This window comes from Emys orbicularis, chromosome 18 (genome assembly GCF_028017835.1).
Source record: "Emys orbicularis isolate rEmyOrb1 chromosome 18, rEmyOrb1.hap1, whole genome shotgun sequence".
In the NCBI taxonomy this organism is placed as follows: Eukaryota; Metazoa; Chordata; order Testudines; family Emydidae; genus Emys; species Emys orbicularis.
The window spans coordinates 20,273,752-20,301,248 of NC_088700.1; the positions used below are offsets into that span (position 1 = coordinate 20,273,752).

The 27,497-nt window shown below is 45.3% G+C and overlaps 1 pseudogene; it reads left to right on the forward strand.

The window, feature by feature from the left end:
* Positions 1-1,119: 1,119 nt before the first annotated feature.
* On the forward strand, positions 1,120-27,497 carry LOC135891172 (ficolin-1-like; annotated as a pseudogene).

Below are 27,497 nucleotides of genomic sequence, written 5' to 3' on the forward strand. Positions count from 1 at the left end.
GTTTTCATTTCAAAGTGTTGAAAATGAACCTTTTTTGTTTTTGTTTTTAATTTTTTGTATTTTTTTCCCCAGTTCCTCCCCCTGATATGTATTAACAAAAATGTCATTGAAAGTTCTCATGTAGCTGACGTGGTATCTGATTCCAGACAACCAATTTTAACCAAACACCTGTGACTAGATTCATCCCTGCTGTGATTCTGCTGACTTGGACTGGAGGTTGTTATCCTGTCAGTTGTGTGGACTGAACTATCACTGAAGTCAGTGGGAATTGCGTGCATTCAGGTGATGAGGGCTTTGATTATGTCATTAATTTATTGTCAATTCTTTGCCTTAGCCACAAGACCCCTTCAGCCCTCTCTCTGTGATACTGTTATACTGACAAACCTGTTTTGTCAGGGATCTTGTTTCAAAATTTATATATTCATTGGTGTATTTAATTATGTAATGTCCGATTAGAGAACATTAAAAACATAGTTTCCTGTGAAGATCTGGGTTCCATTTTTAAAGACTTACTAAATACCAGGGCATTCAGATCTGTGACTGAGTTTTGGAGCCTATCTCTACACTTAATTAAAACCAAATCACTTTATCTTTTCATTTGGGGTTTGTTTGCTTTTTGTTTCTAGTTTAGTGTCCTCTGGCTAACAGCATCTAATGAAAGAGGAAATTTGGTCCGAAAGATTCTATCTGCAACAACTTCCCTCTGAACTCTGATGCCCTGATGGAAGATAATAATGTATCAAGAGGTTAAGAATAGTTTTACCTTCATGAGATTTGTATAAAATTTTAATTTCTTGAACGTCCTGGGGGGTTTTTAAATCCCACTTTTTTGGATCTGGGCATTTTGCATCATGCTGAGGGATACTGACCCCACCAATACTCCTCCACCATGAGAGTCTCGGCTTGAAAGAAAAATCATTGAAACGAGTTACAGAAGGAAACCCAGTCCTAATGAACAAGGGAGTGACTAAAAATATTACACCAGGCCCTAAGGAGGAGCTAAAGTAGAGAAACCATAGAACAATCTCAGCAGAAACAGCAGTAAAGTGGAGGATGGGTGGGAGGAGTTGAGAATTTAAGAGGTGGAGTTTGTTTTTGTTTAGCCTATAAAAGGCACCAATGGATCAGATGCTAATTAGAGAAGAGGCTAAGTGGAGCTGCTGTTGCAGAGACCAGCACCAGCCATGGGAAGAGCTGCCCAGCAAACCCTCACTGCTTTACTCTGCATAGCAGCAGCAGTTTGCATGGATGAGGACAGCTGTCCAGGTGAGTCGGAAACAAACCCAGTAACAGCTTTTCTTAACAGACTCATTACCAAGCCATACTCTGCAGAACTAGCGGAACTGATCAGATTCATCTGTGGTGAATTGGTCGCTGCCTTCCTTAAAATTATTTGGTTATTACTAACAGTGAGTTGTTGACTTATAGCTTCCATCCTGTCCTACCTGATGTTGAACTCTTCTCTGGTACAGATCCATGGACTATAGAACTGCTAGTTACCAAATGACAATCCTGACACTATAATATTTTAGAGCTGGGACTTCTCTTTTTTTACAAGAATTTTTTGTCTAATTAGTACTATAATACATTTAGCATATTGCTGCCGTGTGTGTATTACCGGATATCTAGTCTCGGGGACCGTCACAAAATGACATTCATTTGGTGCCTAAATGCTGTGCTGCTGTTCAGAGCATTGGCATGAATGTAGAGTTGAGTATGAGACTCTGCAATGTTGATTAAAATTCACACTGACACTTTCACATCTACACTTCTAAATTTTGTTCAAGGTTCATATTTTCCTAATTAGTATGGAAAGAAACTTCATCTTTGACTTACCAGATGGTACCTCAGGCATTGCAGAACCAATGAGATTTTGGATCTCTCATGGCTTCCTATTCAAAAACAAGAAACCAGCATTAATGAATGCTTGTTTATAAGGCACAGGTATGTGCAGATCTCTAATTGGACGTCACTAATATAAATAATACCAAATATTTGCAGAAGGCAACATAACTACAATATTGTCCTAAAACATCCAGCACCTTCCTAGCTGCCTCATCTCAAACTTAAAACCAAAAAGTGTAACTTTAAAAAATGCAGGTTCTTTTATTCTCAACTAAATGACAACTTCAAATTTTATTTGCTTAAACTATTGGTTAACTGTCCTTGTACTCCCAGCCAATAGATGAGATCTGTAGGTTCCCATTTGCTGAAGTTTTCCCTCCCACACTGGAATCTGCAGAATATTCCACATCCTGAGACTCTGTCACATGTTACTTATTGTTTCATCTCTTTTCTCAGAGGTCAAGATTGTGGGTCTCAATGGTTCCGACAAACTCGCTGTTTTCCAAGGACGCCCTGGGATGGCTGGAGCCGCAGGTCCCAAGGGAGAACCCGGAGCTGTAGGAATGAAAGGTATGTTCCCAGGGGCTAAGTGAGAATCTGATATGGCTGGTGATGTCTAAAACATCTCTGTCCTAATGCAGATCTTTTAGCCTGTGGTGAGGGACTTGAGCTTCATTATGTCCCTGCTCTGAATGAAATAATATCCTTTTCCTTTTCTCTGTCCGGATGGAACATCAGACACTTGCATGGAGGTGTGTAGGGAAACATCAGTCGTGTATTTACCAGGTTACAGATACTAAAAGACTATATGATTATATACAGAGATGATTTAAAATGGAAATGTAGTTGATTATTCAAACTAATCCTTTCAATACCAGCCAAAAAAGTGTTTGGCTGATGTATTGTTTGGGATGTTCACAGGGCTGCCAATTTTCATTGGACATATTCCTGGACATTTCATCACATGACATAATCTTTAATTTCTGGAAACTCCAGGACATTCCTGTAGGGTTGGCAACCCTAGATATCATGTTCATAGAATTTATCCATTAGCATCACTCAGATGAGAAACAGCAGAGTTATAATATGATGCATTAACAGCTGGTATGTTGGACAGTTTACATTATTTCCATTGTACACTAAATATGCTGTTTGATTTAGGGGATTTATTTGTTATTCAGTTTGCATAAAACAATTGGGAGAGTCAGGACAAAAATCTTGTTGTTTTCTAAGCAAACACCAACGTTTGGGTTTCTTGTGGTGTTCTGTATAATAAGTTGAGGTGTCCAAGGACACAAGAGTTTAGTGTGTTTGCAGCAGGGCTAACACAGAGTCAGACACCAGAACATGGGCTCTGATCCTTAGCTGGTATAAATGGGTATTGCAGTAAATGGAGCCGCACGAGAGCTGGTCAGAAAATGGGCTTTTGTCATGGACAGTTTTGAGTTGCAAAAAATCGAAACCCAAAATATTTTCATCTGAAAATGCCACCATGTTGCCTTGTGGGAGTTGCAGTACAGTTGCCTCATGCTCCCATTCTCTGGCGGCTAGGCTCCCTTGTCAGACTACGTCTCCCATGATGCACCATGGTAACTCCTCAGTGCATTAAGGGCGTTCACCATGGCAAGGTAGTCTGGCTAGGGAGCCCCTCGCTGCTCCAGTCATCACCAGGGTTTGGACTGACAAAGCCTCCCAACTTGATTGGGGTAATACATAGCATCAGCTGCATCTTCTCTGTATTTCCCCTCATGTTTGATTGTTCAGGATCTGCCCTACTTTTACTTACACATATGCACACGCGCACACACACTCTTGGATCTGCTGAAGGCCATCGATTTGCAAGCCAGCTGACAGCTAGGACAAAACCTGAGCCAGTGGCCTTCTGGTTGGCTGGTTGCATGACATCCTCACCAAGCCGCTGGCTTGATCCTGTATGTCTTGTGGAGACAAACAGCAGTTGAAGCTCAATGAGAATTTTGCCTTAGTATGGAATCCAGGATAAATAAATTAATGGAGATATCCTATCTCCTAGAACTGGAAGGGACCTTGAAAGGGCATCCAGTCCAGCCCCCTGCCTTCACTAGCAGGACCAAGTACTGATTTTGCCCCAGACCCCTAAGTGGCCCCCCCCTTAAGGATTGAACTCACAACCCTGGATTTAGCAAGTCAATGCTCAAACCACTGAGCTATCCCTCCCAACCCTGTGCTACTCCTCCCATCTGTCTGAAGATAGTGATCAACCACATTAGCTGAACCCTTAAACTTGTGTGTTTTCTGATTTAACCCTCATTTTCTCATTTGAATTGCAGGGGGAAAGGAGGAATTGACTTCCCAGCCCCCTTCCCTCCTAACTTTACCCTTAAAATACATCCCCACGAGCATCTTTAAAATGTTAATTCAGAGCCTTTTATGTTTTGTAGGGGACAGAGGTGCTATGGGGATCCCTGGAAAAACAGGACCAGCTGGGGAGAAAGGTAATGGAATGAACAGAGTTGTTATTTATGTCCATTCACTGCATGATTTAAATCACAATGAAAGATCTTTAAATGATTTGCATCTCCTCTGCTTGGCGTATGTGCCATAATGGGTATTGACCAAGGAGAAAATCCTCCTTTCAGGTAGGTCTACACTGCAGATGAAGGTGGGCGAATCGGGGCGACTGCTCCAGGCCCCGTGCTTTGGGGGGCCCCGCGCTTCGACATCACGGTGTCAGATGGGGTGAGGACAGCAGCTGTCTGCCTTGAGCAGTGAGCATAGCAGGAGGCAGTGTGGTGTGTCTGGCCACAACTCCCCCCAGCGGCTCATACCATTTGGCATAGCTGGGGAGGGGGGCTCGGCAGACCCGGGTCAGGGGTTTCTCGCTGGTGCGCAGACAGCTGGGCTCCCCTGTAGCACCTGCACACAGATGGCGTGGCCCTCGCCTCCTCCCTGGGCTCTTGGGCCCCTGCCTGGCCCAGGGGAGCTCTGGCAGGAGGGTGCTACACATGCAGCTCCCTGGCCCTGCCGTTATTTGAATGGGGAGGCCGGGGAGTGTGGGGGGTCCCAGGCTGGGCAGGAGGCTGAACCAGCACCCAGCGGACAGGCACATCCGACCACCAGTGGGTGCGAATTACTCCAGGTAAACCTCCTCGCTCCACGGAGCAGCTGGAGCCCCATCACCCCCACCAGCACCCCTAGGGGAGACCCAGTGCGCCCCCTGCCCCATGGGGGGCCCATACACGCTGATTTGTCCCAGGCACTGCACCCCCCAAGGGTCGGCCCTGGCTGGGGAACGGGGGAAGCTTGGCTGCCAGTGGGTGCTGCTGTGCAGCACCTGCAAATTTTTCTCTGTGGGTGCTCCAGCCCCGGAGTCGGTGCTTATGGACTAGTGGCCCCAGTACAAACCCACTGGGAACTCTGGGTACATATTTGGGTTACTGGCTGTGCCAGGGTCCATGCTGCTATGTCTCCACTGCTGTTATTACCCCCACTAGCTAGATGAAAGCTAATCCAGGTCCACCTACCTGGTCTACAATCACACCTTCATTTGTAATGTGGATGTACCCGCTGTTACACAGGTTTAAAACCTCACTGAACTCAATAGGGTTAAACTGTAGAAAGGGGAAAGAAGAAAATGTGGCCAAAAATATTGGTCACTAGGGAACCTCATTTCTGTGCATGTACCACCACAGCAAAGAGTATGGGCCTGATTCAGAGGTGAGTCTAAGTGCATCTCAGGTAGTCTGTCTTTATCTTACCATTGTAATGTATACCTTCTTCCAGCTACCTTGGCCTGTCTGTTTCACTATATTACTCTCATTCACACATTGTTCCTGAAGGTGCACTTACTACTCCTGTGGGAATTCTGCAACAGAAAATTAAAAATTCTGGGCACAATATTTTAAAATTCTGCATATTTTATATGTCAAAATAACACAATATTTCAATTATTTTTGCTCACTTATTTCAAAATACCTGTCAGCAAGTACGTCTGTAACAATACAGACAACAAAAAAGATTCAGGAAACGTTTTTTGACAAATAGATTCCTTATTAGGCATATTAATACAGAACTCCGAGTAATAATTATTCATTTAAACTACAATATAGAACCGTATTTCCCGCACCCCTCAAAAGCTTGGGGGAGTCAGGGGTAACAGAGGAGCAGAGGTAAGTACATTGCTGGGAAGGAGCCTGGGTGTGAACTTGTAGAGTTGTTGGGTATGGGTGGGAAAAGTATGGAACAGGTTTTTTTTTGGGGGGGGGGGGCGGTTATGGATTGTTAGGGCGCTTCCCCCATGCAGACCCTGGCTGACCCCTAGCCTCTCCCAATCAGTCAGGCACATCTGCCCCCTGTCCCCATTTGTTCCTGCACCCCCATGTGTCCCTCCATCCCCTGTCCACGTGTCCCTCCATCCCCACTCTCACACCCATTCCCCCGTCCCTATGTGTCCCTGTACCCCGTGTCCCAGGCCTATGTGTCTGTTTCCCCACTCAGCCACCCTGTGTCTCTGTGCCCCCAGTCAGTCACCCCTTGCCCCATGTGTCCCTGTACCCCCACCTTCTGTCCCCACATATCTCTGTGGCCCACCCAGGCACTCCCCTGTCCCTATGTAGCTCTGCACCCCCTCCCCCATCACCATATGGCCCTGCACCTCCCTCCCCCCTGTGTCCTCCCCCACTAGCCCTTATGAGCCCCGTCTGACCCCCCAGCACCCCAAGCTGTCTGTCTCTCCATAACCCCTGTCTCCTGACCTGGCCTGACAGGTGCTGCGAGGAAGGCAGGCTCTTTCTCTTCATTAGCTGGCCGGGAGATGATGCTGTGGTCTATCGCCACATCGCCCTCTGGTGGGCAAAAGGCAGAAATGCAGACATTATTTTCTGCTGGGAGCTGCTGCTGTTCTTGAGCCACAGCGCCCTCTGCTGGGCAAAAGGTGGAACTGCAGCAACATTTCAGCAGAAGCTTTTTTCAAAAGCTGCAAAAAATTAAAAATATGCATGGCTTATTAATTATGAATGCACACAGTAGTGCAGAATTTCCCCAAAAGTAACTTTCTCTTAGAAAATGTGGACCTGTAAAGCTCCACCAGAGCAGCACCACCAGTGCTAGTAATGGTGTAAGTTCTAGTGTAGACAAGTCTCAGGTGTTTTTTAATGAAAAGTTGCTCATGTGGGGATGCGCTAGTGCTAGAAACCAGGGGGGGAAAACCTGTGGTGTAGACATGGCCAGAGTTTGTCTCCCTTACACCTACTTATACCCTCTGACTCAGGGTAGTTTACACCACTTCATGTATCACCTCTCAATTTATCTTGTCTTGTACCTCTAACGTCCCTATCACCATAGGTCATGATTGTGCTCAGCCCCTAGGCAGATGGGTAACAGAGCTGGAAGGCAAAAATAATCTCTCTACCCTGGTGCCCTCTTATGGGGAGCGCAAGGAATCTGCCAGGCTGGTGCCGTTATGGGTGCTAACTTCTGACAAGCTTGTGGGTCAGGGCACTGACCTGTCTTCTCACCCACAACAGCCAGCAGAACTGAGCAGCCACTGAGGGGAGCATTTCTGCATCTTCTTCAAGGGTGTCACAGCATCGGCTCTCTCCAGGATCTCTGGGTGATGATGTGCCCCCCTGAGGTGCTATGCATCCTGGAATTCCCACTGGGCACAGCAACTCTGTAGTTCCCCCTGTGCAGGGCAGGGCCTGCAAGGGACAGTTGAGCTCATAGTATCTAAGCACCAAATACTGTGTGTCTGCTAAATCTTTCAAACGTTTTTTTTCTTCTTCTCCCAGGAGAGAAAGGTGATGTCGGCCTCCCTGGATCGAAAGGTGAGAGACCTCAGATAGTTCTCACTGGAGGGCAACTAATAGGTGCTCAGCACCCCTCAAGGGCCAGATCCTCCCTTGAAAGCAACTGCCCGTGATTTAAGGCTGCATGATCGGGCCCAGGTTCTCTGTTTCAGAGAGATTGTGTCAGTAACTCAGAATCACCTGTGATTTCAGGAGAAGCAACTCCTGGGGAGAATCCTGGAATGATGGGACCAAGGGACATAAAGTTGCAAATGAAGAGTTGTTAGTTTTGATTACTTAAATAATATACAGCAAGAGGAGACTGTAAGCCAATCACGGCTGAATTTCTAAAATATAGGAAGGGGTGATGTCCAGCCATCTTCAATAGAGGGAAGGCCATTGTGAAGGATTCCCCGATCTTCAAAAGAGAACAGCATCTCCTGAGGCCCTGTACTGAACCCTTCACTGATACCCGGGGCCAGACTGGGGCTCTTCAGTCACCAGGGTCTTTTCCTCACTAGGAAAAAATCTGTGTTTTTAATACATGTTAACATGTATTAAAATCCTAGTGTAGACAAGGACTGTAGCTTTAACACCTGTTAGCTCATCAAGGCTCCCCCCGAGGTTTTAACTTGACCAGTTTAACACATGTTAAAGGCAGAGTGCCTTACCTACACTAGACTTTTAAAACATGTCAGGATGTGCTAACATCACACCTGGAAATCCCAGTCTATATAAAGCCCTAGTATAGACATGGTCTTAGAGGCCAGGACAATTCCTCCGGGAGCAAGGAGGGCTTGAGAAACGCGTCAGCTGAGCTGTGCTGGTCATGTGGATGAAAACAAGGCTATCCTCCCTTCAGAAAACCAGAGGAAATCATAAAATAAAAAAAGGTTAGACATGAACATGCCTTAGACGGATATTTCTAACAATATTGTCAAGTTGGCAAAAAGCTTAAACTGCCAAGTATGGAATAGTGCTTCTGGTCGAGCATAAGGGGTGACGGAGGAGAGGAAGGAGGTGGTCCTCCACATAACCTGTGGTGTAGGCATGGCCAGAGTTTGTCTCCCTTACACCTACTTATACCCTCTGACTCAGGGTAGTTTACACCACTTCATGTATCACCTCTCAATTTATCTTGTCTTGTACCTCTAACGTCCCTATCACCATAGGTCATGATTGTGCTCAGCCCCTAGGCAGATGGGCAACAGAGCTGGAAGGCAAAAATAATCTCTCTACCCTGGTGCCCTCTTATGGGGAGTGCAAGGAATCTGCCAGGCTGGTGCCGTTATGGGTGCTAACTTCTGACAAGCTTGTGGGTCAGGGCACTGACCTGTTGTCTTACCCACAACAGCCAGCAGAACTGAGCAGCCACTGAGGGGAGCATTTCTGCATCTTCTTCAAGGGTGTCACAGCATTGGCTCTCTCCAGGATCTCTGGGTGATGATGTGCCCCCCTGAGGTGCTATGCATCCTGGAATTCCCACTGGGCACAGCAACTCTGTAGTTCCCCCCGTGCAGGGCAGGGCCTGCAAGGCACAGTTGAGCTCATAGTATCTAAGCACCAAATACTGTGTGTCTGCTAAATCTTTCAAACATTTTTTTTCTTCTTCCCCCAGGAGAGAGAGGTGATGTCGGCCTCCCTGGATCGAAAGGTGAGAGACCTCAGATAGTTCACGCTGGAGGGCAATACAGATGCTTTAGGGTCTGACACTAATAGGTGCACAGCACCACTCAAGGGCCAGATCCTCCCTTGAAAGCAACTGCCCGTGATTTAAGGCTGCATGATCGGGCCCAGGTTCTCTGTTTCAGAGAGATTGTGTCAGTAACTCAGAATCACCTGTGATTTCAGGAGAAGCAACTCCTGGGGAGAATCCTGGAATGATGGGACCAAGGGACATAAAGTTGCAAATGAAGAGTTGTTAGTTTTGATTACTTAAATAATATACAGCAAGAGGAGACTGTAAGCCAATCACGGCTGAATTTCTAAAATATAGGAAGGGGTGATGTCCAGCCATCTTCAATAGAGGGAAGGCCATTGTGAAGGATTCCCCGATCTTCAAAAGAGAACAGCATCTCCTGAGGCCCTGTACTGAACCCTTCACTGATACCCGGGGCCAGACTGGGGCTCTTCAGTCACCAGGGTCTTTTCCTCACTAGGAAAAAATCTGTGTTTTTAATACATGTTAACATGTATTAAAATCCTAGTGTAGACAAGGACTGTAGCTTTAACACCTGTTAGCTCATCAAGGCTCCCCCCGAGGTTTTAACTTGACCAGTTTAACACATGTTAAAGGCAGAGTGCCTTACCTACACTAGATTTTTAAAACATGTCAGGATGTGCTAACATCACACCTGGAAATCCCAGTCTATATAAAGCCCTAGTATAGACATGGTCTTAGAGGCCAGTACAATTCCTCCGGGAGCAAGGAGGGCTTGAGAAACGCGTCAGCTGAGCTGTGCTGGTCATGTGGATGAAAACAAGGCTATCCTCCCTTCAGAAAACCAGAGGAAATCATAAAATAAAAAAAGGTTAGACATGAACATGCCTTAGACGGATATTTCTAACAATATTGTCAAGTTGGCAAAAAGCTTAAACTGCCAAGTATGGAATAGTGCTTCTGGTCGAGCATAAGGGGTGACGGAGGAGAGGAAGGAGGTGGTCCTCCACATAACCTGTGGTGTAGGCATGGCCAGAGTTTGTCTCCCTTACACCTACTTATACCCTCTGACTCAGGGTAGTTTACACCACTTCATGTATCACCTCTCAATTTATCTTGTCTTGTACCTCTAACGTCCCTATCACCATAGGTCATGATTGTGCTCAGCCCCTAGGCAGATGGGCAACAGAGCTGGAAGGCAAAAATAATCTCTCTACCCTGGTGCCCTCTTATGGGGAGTGCAAGGAATCTGCCAGGCTGGTGCCGTTATGGGTGCTAACTTCTGACAAGCTTGTGGGTCAGGGCACTGACCTGTTGTCTTACCCACAACAGCCAGCAGAACTGAGCAGCCACTGAGGGGAGCATTTCTGCATCTTCTTCAAGGGTGTCACAGCATTGGCTCTCTCCAGGATCTCTGGGTGATGATGTGCCCCCCTGAGGTGCTATGCATCCTGGAATTCCCACTGGGCACAGCAACTCTGTAGTTCCCCCCGTGCAGGGCAGGGCCTGCAAGGCACAGTTGAGCTCATAGTATCTAAGCACCAAATACTGTGTGTCTGCTAAATCTTTCAAACATTTTTTTTCTTCTTCCCCCAGGAGAGAGAGGTGATGTCGGCCTCCCTGGATCGAAAGGTGAGAGACCTCAGATAGTTCACGCTGGAGGGCAATACAGATGCTTTAGGGTCTGACACTAATAGGTGCACAGCACCACTCAAGGGCCAGATCCTCCCTTGAAAGCAACTGCCCGTGATTTAAGGCTGCATGATCGGACCCAGGTTCTCTGTTTCAGAGAGATTGTGTCAGTAACTCAGAATCACCTGTGATTTCAGGAGAAGCAACTCCTGGGGAGAATCCTGGAATGATGGGACCAAGGGACATAAAGTTGCAAATGAAGAGTTGTTAGTTTTGATTACTTAAATAATATACAGCAAGAGGAGACTGTAAGCCAATCACGGCTGAATTTCTAAAATATAGGAAGGGGTGATGTCCAGCCATCTTCAATAGAGGGAAGGCCATTGTGAAGGATTCCCCGATCTTCAAAAGAGAACAGCATCTCCTGAGGCCCTGTACTGAACCCTTCACTGATACCCGGGGCCAGACTGGGGCTCTTCAGTCACCAGGGTCTTTTCCTCACTAGGAAAAAATCTGTGTTTTTAATACATGTTAACATGTATTAAAATCCTAGTGTAGACAAGGACTGTAGCTTTAACACCTGTTAGCTCATCAAGGCTCCCCCCGAGGTTTTAACTTGACCAGTTTAACACATGTTAAAGGCAGAGTGCCTTACCTACACTAGATTTTTAAAACATGTCAGGATGTGCTAACATCACACCTGGAAATCCCAGTCTATATAAAGCCCTAGTATAGACATGGTCTTAGAGGCCAGTACAATTCCTCCGGGAGCAAGGAGGGCTTGAGAAACGCGTCAGCTGAGCTGTGCTGGTCATGTGGATGAAAACAAGGCTATCCTCCCTTCAGAAAACCAGAGGAAATCATAAAATAAAAAAAGGTTAGACATGAACATGCCTTAGACGGATATTTCTAACAATATTGTCAAGTTGGCAAAAAGCTTAAACTGCCAAGTATGGAATAGTGCTTCTGGTCGAGCATAAGGGGTGACGGAGGAGAGGAAGGAGGTGGTCCTCCACATAACCTGTGGTGTAGGCATGGCCAGAGTTTGTCTCCCTTACACCTACTTATACCCTCTGACTCAGGGTAGTTTACACCACTTCATGTATCACCTCTCAATTTATCTTGTCTTGTACCTCTAACGTCCCAATCACCATAGGTCATGATTGTGCTCAGCCCCTAGGCAGATGGGCAACAGAGCTGGAAGGCAAAAATAATCTCTCTACCCTGGTGCCCTCTTATGGGGAGTGCAAGGAATCTGCCAGGCTGGTGCCGTTATGGGTGCTAACTTCTGACAAGCTTGTGGGTCAGGGCACTGACCTGTTGTCTTACCCACAACAGCCAGCAGAACTGAGCAGCCACTGAGGGGAGCATTTCTGCATCTTCTTCAAGGGTGTCACAGCATTGGCTCTCTCCAGGATCTCTGGGTGATGATGTGCCCCCCTGAGGTGCTATGCATCCTGGAATTCCCACTGGGCACAGCAACTCTGTAGTTCCCCCCGTGCAGGGCAGGGCCTGCAAGGCACAGTTGAGCTCATAGTATCTAAGCACCAAATACTGTGTGTCTGCTAAATCTTTCAAACATTTTTTTTCTTCTTCCCCCAGGAGAGAGAGGTGATGTCGGCCTCCCTGGATCGAAAGGTGAGAGACCTCAGATAGTTCACGCTGGAGGGCAATACAGATGCTTTAGGGTCTGACACTAATAGGTGCACAGCACCACTCAAGGGCCAGATCCTCCCTTGAAAGCAACTGCCCGTGATTTAAGGCTGCATGATCGGGCCCAGGTTCTCTGTTTCAGAGAGATTGTGTCAGTAACTCAGAATCACCTGTGATTTCAGGAGAAGCAACTCCTGGGGAGAATCCTGGAATGATGGGACCAAGGGACATAAAGTTGCAAATGAAGAGTTGTTAGTTTTGATTACTTAAATAATATACAGCAAGAGGAGACTGTAAGCCAATCACGGCTGAATTTCTAAAATATAGGAAGGGGTGATGTCCAGCCATCTTCAATAGAGGGAAGGCCATTGTGAAGGATTCCCCGATCTTCAAAAGAGAACAGCATCTCCTGAGGCCCTGTACTGAACCCTTCACTGATACCCGGGGCCAGACTGGGGCTCTTCAGTCACCAGGGTCTTTTCCTCACTAGGAAAAAATCTGTGTTTTTAATACATGTTAACATGTATTAAAATCCTAGTGTAGACAAGGACTGTAGCTTTAACACCTGTTAGCTCATCAAGGCTCCCCCCCGAAGGTTTTAACTTGACCAGTTTAACACATGTTAAAGGCAGAGTGCCTTACCTACACTAGACTTTTAAAACATGTCAGGATGTGCTAACATCACACCTGGAAATCCCAGTCTATATAAAGCCCTAGTATAGACATGGTCTTAGAGGCCAGTACAATTCCTCCGGGAGCAAGGAGGGCTTGAGAAACGCGTCAGCTGAGCTGTGCTGGTCATGTGGATGAAAACAAGGCTATCCTCCCTCCAGAAAACCAGAGGAAATCATAAAATAAGAAGAGGTGAGACATGAACATGCCTTAGACGGATATTTCTAACAATATTGTCAAGTTGGCAAAAAGCTTAAACTGCCAAGTATGGAATAGTGCTTCTGGTCGAGCATAAGGGGTGACGGAGGAGAGGAAGGAGGTGGTCCTCCACATAACCTTTAGCCCAATGGTTAAGTTGCCCACCTGGGATGTGGGAAACTCCAGTTCAATTCCTCCATCTGCTGGTTGTGGCAAAGATGTTTGAACTTGGGGTTCATGCCCTTCAGGAAAGTGCACTGGCCACTGGACTGCAGGATTGCCTGATGCGGGGCTTTCTCAATGTTGAAGCTGTTCCACTTTGTATTAAAGGATTAAATCCTCACGGGGCCAGAGAGAGAGTGAATCTATAGTCCAATGTTTCAGGTACTCACCTGAGAGGTGGGTAAACCCTTGTTCAAATCCTTTCTTATCAAACAGAGGGGGGAGTTGGTGCATGCCCTAACCACTGGGCTAAAGGTTAGAAGGTGACCCCTCTTCAGTCCTTTTAAGTGGAGTTAGGTGTGCATCACTGTTCTTGCAAGAGACGTCTCAGGCCCTGACTCCAGGAGATGGTTCTAACTGTGGATCGCAAGCAGAGAGAGGCACCTCCTTCCAGCCTGGATTTAGACACCTAAGTCCCTGAGAGGGGTGGAGCTTAGGGGACACACCATCCCCTCAGTGTCTGCTATTGGCTAGCTTAGGCTGTTCCCCACTCAGCATGCTGGCTTTAGTAGATCCCATTGTCAGGTGCCCGTCTCTCCCCATGCATTGTATAAGGAGCCTAGACATTACCACAGGGTTTGGGGATTCCACTGGGAGGCTGGGTACTTAACAGTGAAGAGCTGCAGTGGTCAGTCCAGTTGTGGTTTGTTCCTAATTCCAGATCTGGGCAATTTATACTGGGGTTCCTAAATAATGATTTAGGTCAAGACTTTCAAACCGGGATGCCTAAAGTTAGGCACCTACCAAGTTGGTCTGAGCTCTCAGTGTTGGGCACCCAGGGAAAATCAGTTTAATTACTGAGGTGCCCAAATGAGGATTTGGTGACAAACTTTAGGCACCTAAGTTGAAATGTTTGGCCCCTTCTTCTCAATGTTAAGGCCATCGGTCCAGTCAGAGTCCCAGCCGGTCCCTCGAAGTCACATTGTCTTCGTTAATTTCATTGCATCCCCCCTTCCTCACCCCACCTTCTCTTACAGACTCTGTGTGTTACTCCAGGAGTTGGGACTTCACTAACATGTAGTGTGTTACCTCATCCTTTGGCTCCAACACCAGTGCATGTGTTACTGTATTTCTAAGATATATTTGAATAGTTTCATTATCTGTGTTTTCTGGCTACCCAACCTTTTACATTTTTTTAAATCTAATTTTCATGGGTGCACATCAGTACTTTGCATAGGTTGTGTTTTTTATGTTTTTTGGCCCACCTAAGGAGTAGGGTGACCAAGTGTCTGGTTTTCGACTGGAACACCCAGTCGGAAAGGGACCCTGGCGGCTCCAGTCAGCACTGGGGGTGGTGCCTGCGGGCGAGAGCAGTGTGTGCAGAGCCGCCTGCTGTGCCTCCGCCTAGGAGCCGGACCTGCTGGCTGCTTCCGGAGTGCAACGCAGTCCGCATTGCCAGGACAGGCAGGGAGCTTGCCTTAGCCCCCCTGTTGCGCCGCTGACCGGGAGCCGCTGGAGGTAATCCCACCCCCAAACCCCGCGCCTCAGCCCCCCACCCCAGCCCTGAGCTGCCCCAAAACCTGGAGCCCCCTCCTACACCCCAAACCCCTCATCCTCGGCCCCACCCAGAGCCTGCATCCCCAGATGGAGCCCACACCACCCCCACACACTCCAACCCCCTGCCTCATCCCGCAGTCCCCTCCCGTACCCTGAACCCCTCATTTCTGGCCCCAGTTAGAGCCCTCATCCCCTCCGGCACTCCAACCCCCTGCCCCAGCCCAGTGAAAGTGAGTGAGGATGGGGGAGAGCAAGCCACCGAGGGAGGGGGATTGTAGTGAGCTGGGGGGCAGGGCCTTGGGGAAGGGGCGGGGCTAGAGTGTTCAGTTTTGTGGGATTAGAAAGTTAGCAACCCTACTAAAAAGATGCCTTTAAAACTTGTCTGTCAATTTCTACGCTAGGAAAACATGTATTATCATGTCAACAAACATGATGTTAAAAATTTTGCTGTTAGTGTGAACAAGGACCATTGTGTTTAAAAACCTGTGCATGAATCCAGTGAAATAGCCCTGAAGATCTGCCTATGTGCTTTGGAGCTTATTCTGCCCATTTGTGTGTTTGAGCAAACATCCTGCTTTGGAGCAAACCCTCTCAATATACTTGTGGCACCTTAGAGACTAACAAATTTATTAGAGCATAAGCTTTCGTGGGCTACAACCCACTTCTTCGGGTTGTAGCCCACGAAAGCTTATGCTCTAATAAATTTGTTAGTCTCTAAGGTGCCACAAGTACTCCTGTTATTTTTGAGGATACAGACTAACACGGCTGCTACTCTGAAACCTCTCAATATGTTAACATATTATCCTACGTGGTGGTCTCTTTTTATTGGCCACTTACAACACACACTAACATAGACACTAACATCTATATAACAAATATGACTCATTTGACAAGCAAAGCAGCTTCTACCAGATAGATCAAGTTGTTTTTTCAGAGTGATCCACAAGAGCTTCAGTTGTGAACCACCCAAAGGGGTTAAAGTGTCTCTGCTAAAACTCTCCATGTTCTTACACCACAGTGTAATTGACAGCCCCAAGCCCATCCACGTGTGGGCTCCAAGTAATGCAAGGATTTGACTGTGTGTTTTTATTTTAGGAATCAAAGGAGACCCGGGAGCATCAGCAAAAATAGGTGAGCATCTCTGAACTCATCAAAACATGTCAGGTTTGATATTCTAGTGCTAGTGCTTTAAATGACACAGGAAACTTACTGATAGTAATTTCTTTGCATACTATGCCATACTCTGCCTGTGGCCATCCAAATGTTGCCTCATCTTCAAAAATTATATAAAGATTCAAACTAAATTCCTGGTCCCTGCTCCACCAGAATCCGTGTGTGTGGGGGGGTTAGAAACTCTGGAGAAATGAGAGGGGTTCTTTCTGTGGCCATTTCAATCGAACCTTTTTTTTTTTTTTTTAACCTGGACCCTCTTAATGGGCATTTAATCCTTCCTAGAGCTGATCTGTTCTCTTCCTTAATTGGTGCTTTTAACTGGTTGAATGTTTTGATCAGATGTCACTCTTTAACATTTTTTACCCACTGTGCATGGCCCTGGACCTTCATGTTACCCATGGGAGGGGAGAGATGTGGTAGCTCACAGGGGTCGCTGAACCTTCCTTCCCCTTGCCTCTCTGCAGGAGTGAGTTGAGATTTGGATGTGCAAAGTGGAAGCACATTCTCCCCCCTTGCATTGAGATGTTACTGTTGTGCCACACCAAGGTGTAGATGTGTAACAAGAATAAGGTCTGAGGCAATGAGATTTGTTCTCTCTCTATCTTACTGTACGGGGTGCTTTGGTTTAGTTATGATTCGTCCAGGGTTTCCACAGATGCCACTTTTGTTATCTCTGATTTTTGCAAATCATTTGCTTGGTGTCTTTTAAGTAACAAATCTGCATGCAACATTCTATCATGTAGGGTACTGCTTGAGTTTTTATGGTAGGTCCAGTAGTGAACTGCTGCAACTTACTATACATTGCCATGTGCCACACTGTGGACCAGTTAGTCCAAGGACTCTGGCTTTTCTTCACTGGCAAAAAGGTCTGTGTCATGCAATAGCCATCTCGCTGTAAAACCTCAGTGAAGTCAAGGCACTTGTAGTGTTTACCATGAGGTAACTGGACAAGGTTAGCTCTAACCCCACCTCACCCATGGTTCACCTCACCTAGCTATCTCACAGCAAAACCACAGTGCCTTATCTCTCTGTGCTGTTAGTGAGAGAGCTCACATATATTAGTTACCCCATGGTTTTTTTACCTTGGGCACTGAGCTTTGCAAAGGTAAGAACACAGTGGAGACAAGGCACTCCAAAGTCAACTCAGCAGAGTGCTAAGTGCCTCTGGTAAGATGCCGTGCTCCTTTGCAATTCCTCCTGAAGTCACCACTCAATGGAGTTGGGCTCTAAGACTGTTTTATAAATAGCAGCCAGAGGAGTGGAGTTAAGGACTTTTGGAACCTGTCACCAGGCCACATTCATGGTTTTTATAATATCCTCTAACTTAGGATGTTTGGTACCATTTCTAAAACATTCCGCTCTGCCAATATTGGGAGTTATGGCAGATTCAGACACATGTCTGGAAAAGAGAAGGACTTAACTTGATGAGGTTTGGTTAATTCTTTGAAACGGGGAACTTAATGACCCAGAAGGTGGTACATTCTTTAATTGTGTCTTTTTGAGTCCACTCCCCTGCTGTGACAACTCCATCCTACACTCCTGTTTATAAACATATCAAGCTCCAGCTTAAAACTAGCTAGGTTGTTTGTCCTCCACTATGCCTATTGGAAAGCTGTTCCAGAACGTCACTCCTCTGATGGTTAGAACCCCGCTTCTAATTTCTAGCCTAAACTTATTCTTGATCAGTTTATGCTTGTGCCAATATTGCCCTTTGACTTCAATAGCTCTTCCCCTGCTGGATTTTTACCCCCCTGATCTATTTCTAGACAGCAATCCGATCTTTACTCATTAATGAAAATATTAAAATTAGTAAAATTATAATGGTCCAAAGACCAACCCTTGAGGAACTCCACTAGTACCCTCCCTCCAGATTGATAGCTATCCTTTCAGCACAATCCATTACCTCTTCTTTAGCAATTCTTGTGTAACCCTTCTACCCATCAGAGTTGGCAGCAACAAGGGCCGGGTTCAGTATCTAGGGGTTCCGTTTCAATAACACAATGCAAAACCGGCTCGAGCCCCCACCCTGTGACCTGGGATAATTACATACCACCCTCCTGGGCGCCTCTAAGAGGCAATACTTCCCTTCTCGCAAGCACAGAGTCTGAGTGTAGCAAAAGCCTTTTAAGAAAGGAGGGAAACAATGCGGCATTATGTTGGGGAAACACCACAAACAGGATTCATAACAACAATCATGAGCAAAAGACCCACTCCCAAGTAAGTTTGGCAGTGATCTTTTCCCCTCAGGCTCTTAAGTCCAGCAACCCAGCAGTCACTCCACCCATATTTTCTGACCTTGGTCAGTGCAGCCCCCAGAGTTCAGAAATTCATCTGCAGAGTTTACCTCCCAGCCTGGGTGGAAGTGGAGGGAGGTATGCGGGGGGGGGGGGGGGGGCATCTTACATGCTCCACTGCTCGGGTTGACGGCCGAGTACCACACCTCTCCATGGGGTTCTGCTGCAATCTTCACCGCCAGCTGCGCCTCTCCACCAGCTGCCCTGCTAGCCACTCACCAACTTGTCTTCAGCCCCCCCCCCCCCACTTAACACAGCTCTTAAGTGACATCAGCTCTCAGTGAATTTAGCTGGTAGTAGGGGAGCCTCAGTGCTGGTGCACCACTAGCCCAAAGTAGATCTAATATTTAGGCCTAAGCATCAGAGATTTCAGCTTTACAGCATGTAACAAGACTCCTAATGGAGTCAAAATTAGCTCTGTTATTTTGGAGAGAGAAGGGATTAATGTAGTGTTTAGGGGCCCACACTACCAGGTACACATACCTACCCCAGCCTCTCTCAATTCACTGGGTTTTGGAACCCATGTCCCTTGCCTAGCGAGTGCTGCTTAGTTGAGGGCGAGTCCCTCCATCATAAAATGCCAAGTACAGTTCTACTGTCCTTGATTCACATAACCAGGATAACCCCACTTTATTACTCCTGCCCCAATAACAAAGAGACTGGGGATCCCACAGCAGCCAAAGTGACCATTTGGGCAGGCAGTCCATCATGTTAGGCAGGGTGGGTGTGCCCATGCAAATGAGATCAGCCCCTGAAGTCCGTTTCCACAGCTCACCACCAGATGTCAGGGTAGAGCTCATTCTGACTCTGCTTACACTTGTATTAATCCCCATCTTCCCCATTTTAACCAATATTTTCTCATGTTATACCATGTTAAATGCTTTACTGACATTCAGATAGACTCGATTTACTGCATTTCTCTTCTCTAAGAAATCGGTTCTCTTATCATAGAAAGATATCCAGTTAGTCCGGCATGATCCATCTTTGGTAAACTTATTTTGCATTTTATCCTATTTTCCACTTATCTCCATGTCTTTAAATATTCTTTCTTTCTGAATTTGTTCGAACACCTTTCAGCTAATTGAGCTGAAACTAATGGGTATATAGTTGCCAGTATCACTCTTTTCCCAGCAGGAGAAAAAAAATTAAGTATCCTCACACCTTCTTGTCAAACTGTCTTAAATGGGCTATCTTGATTATCACTACAAAAGTTTTTTTCTCCAGCTGACAATAGCTCTTCTTAATTAATTAGCCTCTTAGAGTTGGTTGGGCAACTCCCACCTTTTCATGTTCTCTGTATGTATATATATCTCCTCACTATATGTTTCATTCTATGCATCCGATGAAGTGGGCTGTAGCCCACGAAAGCTTATGCTCAAATAAATTTGTTAGTCTCTAAGGTGCCACAAGTACTCCTGTTCTGTTTTCTATGAGCAGCTCTTCTGTAATGTCCTCACTACTTACTAAAACCAAGTATAAGGGTACATCTATACTGCAAATTAAAGTGCAATTTCGTGTGGGTAGGCATATCCATGCTAGATTTAACATAGCTAGTGTGGGTAGTAATAGCCGTGGGGATGCTGGTGCAGGCCCAGCATCCTCTCATTGCCCAGGCTCCCCAGTGTGCTTCTACTGGGGCAGCTATCCTTCACTGAAGCCCACACCACATTTTCATTGCTATTGTAAGCCGTGCTAGGTAGATTAAAGCTAGGGCAGGCATGCCTACCCATGCTACAACTCTGCCTTCATTTGCTGTGTAGACATGCCCTAAAATAGCATCCCCTCTGGTTGGTTTTGGCTGACTTTGTCCTTTCACCCCAGTTCAGTGCTCCCACCTGTGGTTTATGCATGACCGAGAGAGGAATCAAGTTTAACACTAAATGTGTTTTGTTTAAGTTAACCGTTAAAATGGCCAATTACTTTTAACATGAGTCTTAACAGATAGAGGTGGGCTGCTGAATAGTCAACTTGCTGCATTTATGGAATAAGATAAATCAGATAATTAGATTCAACTTTTATATGTTAGGTCTGAACATCTGTTCGAAACAAACAGTTGCTTCCAGCTTTTAATCCATTTCCATTGTGTTCCTTTTCTTGCATAGCATTGAAGGATCTGGAAGATGCAGCTTGTAAAGAAGGTGAGTTTTTGCTTTAATTACTGGCCTGTTATCTCGTTCCCATTCAAGGCGTGTAGTGACATAGAGCTACTGCTAATGACAATAGGTCAACTCCTGTTTGCCCTACTAACCTGAAAAGTCTTCTTGAAATTCTCACAAGAGTAAGGCAAACAGGATTTGGCCAATAACGAGAGAGTCTGTTACCTTTGGAAGGGGAGTTAATTACCAAAGATAGTAGGAATCCATTTTATTTTTACCCCTTTTAATTGGAGCAGCTGCAGCTAGTCAAAGTTCAGGGCACTGCAGGTATTTCCAGTTACGAGGAGAAGTTGACAATGGAGTCTTGTACCTTTTGATGCAATCATCTTTATTTATAAAGAACATACAAAGTTCTGCTTCTTCAAACACAGGGGGAATAAAAAAGCATGAGAGAGTGTTCTTGCTCACAGCTCCAAATTTTCAGCCAGCTTGTTTAGGCTGTGTGTGCCTAGCTTTCTTTCTGCTTCTCCATGCCCTGGGGTCCTTCCGTTTGTGTGTGTGTGTGTGTGTGTGTGTGTGTGTGTCTCTCACACACACACACACACACTTACCCGAAGACAATGCCCAGCAGAGCTCTCTGACTACATAGCTCAAATTCTTGACTGCCACTGTGGTTTAGAACAGTGGTTCTGAACCTGTTTGTAAACCTTGATGGCCTCTTGCAACTCAATAAATAGCTAAATTGTTGTCATTCCACAACTCCTGTGCCACAGGGCTGGCTGGGCATGGCTCCCCGCTCCAGGTGTTGTGACCGGGTACATGGGGTTGCAGTGCCACACAAGCAAATTTGGCTCGGCCAGCTCCTCCATTATCATGACGTGGAGGTAACTGGACCAAACTTGTGTGATGTTGTGTCCCTCCATTAGGATGAGATAGGAGCCACCACTGCAGGTTGAGTGCGGGGCAGGCTTTGCAAACCTCCCCTCCTGAGGGAGAATCCTGCCTCCCCTCCCCAGGCCTCCTGCATCACCCTTTGGCACATTTTGGTGACCCAAGTAGGGGCTGCACTCCATGCACTGAGAAACCCTGTTTAAACTGCTATTGTTTCTTATGTTTAACCTAAATGAAGGGCAGCTGCTACACTCATCAGCTGAAGGGCCTTTAAGCCAACCTATAACAGTATGAATCGTTATATCCTGTTTTCAGTTCCATGCTGAGGAATTCACTTCCAAGAAGATCAGTTACATTTTAGTCTTTTTAAATGGGAGTCAGGGCTTAAGTAATAGGCCTGATGACAATGGTGCGGATATAAATGGTGAGATGAGATAACGTTTTTATTTGATGGTACAAATCTCAGTTATCATATCAGGGGATAAGATGCCTTTGGCTCAGTGAAAGCCATTCTGTTACAGTATATTTCTATTTTGAAATTCCTGCTCTGACCAGGACTGAGGAACTGCAAGGAGCTGTTAGCCAAAGGGAATATTCTGAGCGGCTGGTACACAATCTATCCCAAAGGCTGCACTGCCATGCGTGTGCTGTGTGACATGGACACAGATGGTGGAGGCTGGATTGTAAGTAAGAATTGAGGAAATGATGCTCGTCAGACAGCTTCATGTCTCAAAGTGGGAGTCAACTCTTTCCAAGAGTGTTTGTTTGTTTTATATAGGTAAATAAAAGCAAGTGTATCCATAGAACATAGTGTCAGAGTGAAAGTAAAATGTAATCCAACTACTATCTGATGGCTAATTCTTAAATGAAAGCAAGACAGAATTCCCTATTGCAGAGGTTAGCGACATGCATGTGTCCCACTGTTCACTCTATCCCCTTGCAAGTCACTCTAGTTGTGGGTATTTGGTAGGCCTACCTGATGCTCTGTTCTTGCAGCACCTTCTCTCCGCACTGCCCTCTCAGGGTTCAGCTCATGGAGCCTGTTGTTCACAGGCAAAACTAAATGCAAGCAAATGATCAATGTAGTTGGTGTTGATTTTAATTTTGCTGAAAGCCTTTCAGTTGTTTCCTTTTTATAGAACAACTGATGTAAGATGCTAACATTTATGGGTAAATTCTCAGTTCTGGGCATGATGCATTTAGACGCATCATTCCTATTAACAGCACACATCACTCAGAAATTCTCCAGAGATGCTATGAGACAGAAAACTTCAGGTTCACTTTATCAGTTTCCCACCTGAGTTTTTTATTTCCTCTCAGGTCTTTCAGAGACGGGCAGATGGCTCCGTTGATTTTTTCCGTGACTGGGATTCATACAAGAGGGGTTTTGGAAGCTCGCTGACAGAATTCTGGCTGGGGAACGACAATATTCACCTATTAACATCTCTTGGTATAGACATTATGGATACATTTTCCCCCTACAATGCTGTAACCAAGAAAGCAAGTTTAGCACAAGGTGGAGCACACCAGTAGCACTGAAACTGCTGCCCGAATCCAAACTGGTTATTCCCTATAGAACAGTCCTGCCAGGAAAAGTTATCAAAACTAGTAACACTCTCTAGCTGTGCTGGCTATAAGTAAGCTTGGTTACATTTAGAGATGGTAGAGGTGACTGAGTAGTGAATATCCAGCATCTGATCGTATGTTAAATCTAATCCCGCTCCCTCCTTGGGTAACTCAGACCCACGCAGTGTTATGTCATGTCATTTACAGAGACAATGGATGAAGTCCCATTGAAGTCAGTTGCAAAAATGTTATTGACTTCAATGGGGCCAGCAAAATAACCAGTCCATCTGTATGACTGCAGACACAGCTATCTACCCAGCATCTGCAGAATAAGTCAGCTTCAAATCTAGCTAAATTCTCTCTCTCTCTTTCTCCATGTTCCTAATGGTTCCTTCTTGTCTCCCATTTGACTCTGAGATCCAGAATTGTGAACTAATTCCAGTGACAGGGATTCTCAGCTAACCAGTGGGGGCAAGACAGGTGCTGAGGTTGCCTTTTGCTGCTTCATTAGTGAACTGACTCTGGGCAGCCCACGGAGTGGTGAATGCTCCAGATTCTGATCTATTAGCTGGAACAGAAGTATCAGCTGTAGATGCACTTTGCTAATGAGGAAGTGAGATTGGGAGGTGTATCTGGGTTAGCAACGGTTCATAAGTTGATGGCTTGGCCTGTGAAGATGAGGCTCACACAAAAATAAACCCAAAATTATACAAGATGCTAATGGAATGTATTGAATATTTGCTAATCTTCATGTCTTTAACAGGAGCTAACGAACTGCGCATTGACCTCCGAGATTTTGAAAATAACCATGTGTTTGCCAAGTACAAGTCATTCAAAATTTTAGACGAGACTCAGAAATACAAGCTGATTCTAGGAGACTTTATTAACAGCACTGCAGGTAGGTGGTTGCCCCATTCTGCAGTGATCATACCAGAGGGAGCACATGCAAATAGAGCTAAAATGTACACGATCTTGTGGCTAAATGTGAAATCCCACCATCGGCAAAATCTGAGTTTGTTTAGCCTCTTAGAAAATCACAGGCTCATGGTTAATTACAGCATCTGAAAACTCCACCCCTGACATAATCTGGGAAGATGCCGCCTCAATCATCATTTAGTTAAAGAATAGGCTTCCTGTGATTCTTTCATGCATATGAAGTCAGATTTGGGATTGTTAAGATTACTCCTATGATGGTTTAATGTCATAGGACTAGTGTAAAAAGTTTCCTCCAACAAGTCTGCAGTGAAAATAGTTTGAAATGATTCTGCAAGTGGGAGGGAAATAGGTATGGAAACCATAAAAGGGGCGTCTTCATTAAGAAAAGAGGTTGCATTCATTCTAGTGTTAAAATAGAGGCAGTCTAAGCCACTCTGCCAGCATAGGGGTTGAATAAACTGCTGGCCTCATTTAGAGAAGCTCTCTTTCCACTCTCCTATTTGCTGAGAGTAATCATACACTACTCCTACCACCTCACACCATCAGCTAGATAGCAGGTCATAGGTACCTCGCAGGACGCAATGCTACCTCATTAGTTAGGTTGCGTTGTTGCTGGCAGCCAGCATTGGTAGAAGCCTTCTGTAAAGAAGGGGATGAGAAATGAAATGAGGTGTTTGGCCACATACACAGATACACAAAAACATTCTGCATACCAAGGCATTTGGACTTGAACTTTAGGAGATGATTCTGGCGAGGAACACAGATATTTTCCTGTGTATGTGCAAGTCATGTAAGTGAAGGGAAGTCACAGCGGTAACCTGAGCCAATGAAAAGTCTTTTGGGGTTAGTTTTCAGGGTTTAGAGATGTGTAAGCATGTCCCCCATGTAAACAAGGCCAGGTACGTTAATGGAAATAATACCTGAAGACATGTATAGAAGCTGTAAACCAACATGTTATGATAGTGACAAATTGACATGGCTCTTGTAAAGGAAAGCTGTGTCTTCCCTATCAGAAGTGTCATTTACTGCTTCTCATAACACAAGAACTAGGGGTCACCAAATGAAATTAATAAGCAGCAGGTTTAAAACAAATAAAAGGAAGTATTTCTTCACACGATGCACAGTCCACCTGTGGAACTCCTTGCCAGAGGATGTTGTGAAGGCCAAGACCATAACAGGGTTCAAAAAAAAGAACTAGATAAATTCATGGAGCATAGGTCCATCAATGGCTATTAGCCAGCATGGGTAGGAATGGTGTCCCTAGCCTCTGTTTGCCAGAAGCTGGGAATGAGTGACAGGGGATGGATCACTTGATGATTGTCTGTTCTGTTCATTACCTTTGGGGCACTGGCCACTGTGGGAAGACAGGATACTGGCCTAGATGGACCTTTTGGTCTGACCCAGTAGGGCCATTCTTATGTTCTTAGAATTCTTTGAGCATGTCAACTAAACAGTGGATAAAAATATATATTTAGACTTTGATAAAGTCTGTGAAATATTGAGACCTCTCCAAAAAAAGGCTATTAAGGAAACTAAATAGTGATAGAGTGAGATGCAATGTATTAGTATGGAACAGAAGTTGGCTAAAATAAGGAATAGCTTGTCAATTTTGAACGTGGTTAAATGTTAACACTCTGAGGCTGCAAGGATCTGGTGGTGTTTAATGTGTTTATTAATGACAGGGAAATCTGAGTAATAAGGTGGCAACAGCTGCATCTGATAATCTTAAAAAATGTTGTGTGAGGAACTTCAGAGGATCTAGCCCAGGTTGGTTGATGTAGATGAAACTCACTGCTGACCCATGCAAAGTAACACACGTCAGAAGGAATGATTTTCACTTCTCGTACACATTGCTGGGTTCTAAATCAGCTGCAGCCACTCAGGAAAAAGATCTGGGCATCACTGTGGACATCTCAATGAAACTCATTATGCAGCAAAGCTTAAAAAGCAGCAAAGTGTTGGGATGCCTAAGGAATGAGAGCAAATACTGAAGGAATTAGTTATAATGCAATGTTGTTGTATGCCCTGATGTGGAATAGTGTGTCCAGTTCTGATCCAGATGACTCAGAAATACAACCTAAACTGAGAAGGTTCAGAAGTGAGCAACAAAAAGGATTAAAACTGGGATTTTCAAAGGAGCCTAAGGGCTTGTGCACAGGCAGAAGTAATTGCAAATAAATTAGGGTGTGAATTTAAGTGCAATAGCTATACCATGCTAATGCCCCATGTGGACACACTTCTCACTCACTAAGAGCGCCATTGTGTATTCAGTTTAATCCACTGAATTAAGCTAAACCACAGAAAGGCACTTTTCATACGAAATAAGTGTTCGCACTATTCTATAATAGCTATTCTGGACTTCTGCCTCATGTAGACAAGCCCTAGGACTGTGAGGGTGCCCAAATCCCATTGAAATGTAATGGAAGTTGTGTGTCTGGCTCCCTCTTTAACGCTCAGCCTAGAAGCCTGGAGACACTTCCACTGAAAGAGAGAATGAAAAGATTGGGACTGTGTAGTCTGAAGAGGAGGCAAATGAGGGTGAATCTGCTCCTCCCATTTACCCTTCTCTTAATACAAACATAGGGCAACCTCCAATTAAAGTGAACAGCAGTAAATTTAAAACTTATAAAGGAAATATTTTTATATGCAAAACTTAATTAACCCAGGGAACTAATTGCCACAGTATATCAAGACCAGCTATTCAGTAGGATTCAGGAAAGGATGGGACATTTATATGGATAATTCGAATGCTCCCAGCTTTCTTAGGCAAGACATTATAAGGCATGTAAAACCTCACCCTTCTGGGCAGAAATCAGTCTCCTAACCGACATGGTTAGGAAGAAACATCCTCTGTGAGCAAGTTACTGGACATAGTTGGAGACAGGAAAGAATATTTGGTGATGCCCTGTTCTAAACTGATCCAATTCCCTGTATAGGTAGGGCTGAATGTGGTCCTCTGAGCCCTGCTTCAAAAACAGCCCCACCCTTCTCTCTCCTCAGAGAAATGTCATGTTACTGCAGCACCCGGCTTGTATTGCAAGGGCTTTGTTTTACCCCATGACATGGGAAATGAACGATCTTACTCTAGAACCAGTAACTAAGAAACAACTGGGGTAAAAAGATCTTTTTTGTTTTTATCACAGGTGATTCGTTAGCAACTCACAGGAACATGTTCTTTACAACAAAAGACCGTGATAATGATCTAGGTTCCATTAATTGTGCTACACTTTACAAGGGGGCCTGGTGGTACAGTAAATGCCATTCCTCAAACCTCAATGGGATGTATTGGCTGGGAGCCCATAATAGCACCGGAGATGGTATAAACTGGCACGCCAGCAGAGGCAACAAATATTCCTTCAAACTCTCAGAAATGAAATTTCGGCCTGTTCAGCAATGA